The sequence below is a fragment of the Micropterus salmoides genome, unplaced genomic scaffold (genome assembly GCF_014851395.1).
Source record: "Micropterus salmoides isolate LMB-PRFRI ecotype aquatic unplaced genomic scaffold, ASM1485139v1 Ms_hic_scaffold_2, whole genome shotgun sequence".
NCBI classification, from domain to species: Eukaryota; Metazoa; Chordata; class Actinopteri; order Centrarchiformes; family Centrarchidae; genus Micropterus; species Micropterus salmoides.
In genome coordinates, this window is record NW_024041150.1 from 50114620 (window position 1) to 50116938 (window position 2319).

The 2319-nt window shown below is 46.1% G+C and overlaps 1 long non-coding RNA gene across 1 annotated transcript; it reads left to right on the forward strand.

Moving 5' to 3' along the window:
- Positions 1–395: 395 nt before the first annotated feature.
- LOC119912759 lies at positions 396–1869 on the forward strand. The gene is made up of 3 exons (XR_005446212.1): positions 396–471; positions 1312–1394; positions 1514–1869. It is a non-coding gene; the product is annotated as an uncharacterized LOC119912759 (long non-coding RNA).
- The last annotated feature ends 450 nt before the right edge of the window (positions 1870–2319 follow it).

The following is a 2319-nucleotide window of genomic DNA, read 5'->3' on the forward strand; positions in this document are numbered from 1 at the left end:
TATCTACGTTCAACTGTAAGCCTGAGGCCTTAGAAAACTGGCTGATCGTCTGTAACGCTAAAGGGATTCGATTTTCATCCTTTCAAAATAAAGTTGTCATGAACAGAGGGTGAATGAGACCTTTCATCATCTGTGTTTACAGACCTGCTGCTTCAGCCCAACATCTCTGTGTCCTCCTCCGTGAACGGGGTCTCCGAGGCCCAGCAGCAGGGGTTTCAGGTGTCCAGGGGCTCCACCTTCACCATCAGCTGCTCCATCCAGCCACAGTACCCAGGAGGCTCCTTCCAGCTCGCCTTCACCTCCTCCATCACATCACACAACTACACCCAGCCAGCTGTCAATCACTCTGCCCACTTCCTGTTTCCTGCTGCAGAGTCCGCCCACCAAGGAACTACAGCTGTGTTTATCACCTCCATGTTTCTTCTCATGACTTCTCCTCTGAGAGCCGTCGGCTGTCTCTCACTGTCTCAGGTAAGCTGAAGCAGAGCAGCTGAAACGTCACACTGACTGTTTCCATGCAGCTTTGGAAAAGATGATCTGTCCAAACTGGCGTTTTCCTGCCGTGCCCGGTGTGTCTGTCACTTTTTAGATTCCCCTGGAAACAGTTTCCGCTGTCTTCTGTGCTACTTGCAGCGTTCCTGTTTTGTTTTCTTACTCTGCAACACTTTTTCTAAATGCTGTGCATGTGTTGTTGTATTGGTTAAATAACGAGGAGATCTGCTGTATGTTGACATCATTCTCACTGTCTTCGCCGCCCTCCTCCTCCCGAACAGGCAGCTAGCTAAACTAAGCAGTAAGACCTGCATCAGGGTCCTCCACCATGTCCCCACAGCCAGCACTAGCCGAAGCCATCTTGTCTCTGGGTTTTGCAGGTGGGAAAAGCAGGGGTCGGTTTTTGAAGCCACCGACACCCTGAAGCTCTGTTGCAGAGTTGTTAGCATGGAGCTGCTCACAGGAGTCAGTGAGCAAAACCTGGGCATGTTTAACTCCCACTCCAAGATGCAGAGATCCTGCATCCTAGTGTGGAAGGGAAACAAGTCGAGTTTCTTTCCCACAGGCCAGAATCAGACACCAAGCCAAAGCCTGCTTAAATATGATTGGTCGATACTACCTGGACTACAAACTGAAACAAGAAAGCTTTCGATACCAAAATCTTGTCTCTTGCCTCCAGATTCTGCGTTCAGATATCTGTTGATTCCTGATGGACTGAAGTGGTTTTGGGAGATTTCAGGTCACTACAGTTTGTGTTTAACAGGAGCTGATGGACTCATGATGTTGTGTGATGTGATGTCTGTCCATGTGTTTGATCAGATCCAACAGGTCTTCTCATCAAAGTGGTCGTCCTGCCGCTGACTCTGCTGTTGGTGATCGCTGCCCTTTGTTTCTACTATAAGGTACTGACACATGTCTGTTGTTTAGAGGACTGAGATGAAGCACTCGGTCTGTGTTTACTGACCTGAAGAAGAGGAGGAGTGATGCACTAACTCTCATGTGTGCTGTCATGTCTCTCCAGGCCAGCAGGGGGCAGAAGCCGGGCAGGCAGGAGAACATTGAGCTGGATTATTATAACGTGGGTGTTTCTGCAGCTGAAGAGGAAGGAGCTCAGGGAGCAGAGTAGGACCTCCAAGAAGCTCATCTCAGCTGCCTCACAACCCACCATCAGCTCAGTCAAGGATTTTACACTTTTATACTGATGTTCCCTTTAAAGATATTGTGTTGTGATAAATCTTACCACCTTCTATGTTGTTGTTTTTTTTAATTTGTACTGAAAATGTCATGTCTTCCCACCCTCTGTTGAACCATGGTTGGCATTGTCAAGGAAATTATGTTCCTGGTAAGGGATTAAACATATAATTGAGTTACAACCAACTGTTGTCTTATTTTGTCTTTGTCTATTAGCAAAAAGAGAATAAACAGAGAAGTACTAAAACACATAGACAGCTGGTCCAGAGACCTGCCGCCGAGGGCAGCTTCAGGCGTCAGCATAATCATTTACACAGTCTAGGTTTCTATGTTTTGGGGAACAGAGATCCTCTCTCGGCCTTGAATGAATATTCCAGGAGAGGAGAGGAACAACAAGAGGGGGAAAACACCAAAACAATCTCACAGCTCTGACCTAAACCCTAGTAAATGTGGACAGACTAACATAAGGAGAATAATAGATGAAAGGTTAAGGATAAAAACAAAATGCATATATATCTGTAAGACATAACAATAATAATAATATTAAAATACCATACATGAAAGATTAAATGTAAGAGGACACGATTTTCTGCCATAACAAGCATCATCAGTGCCTCAACAGTCTGGACCCAGGTG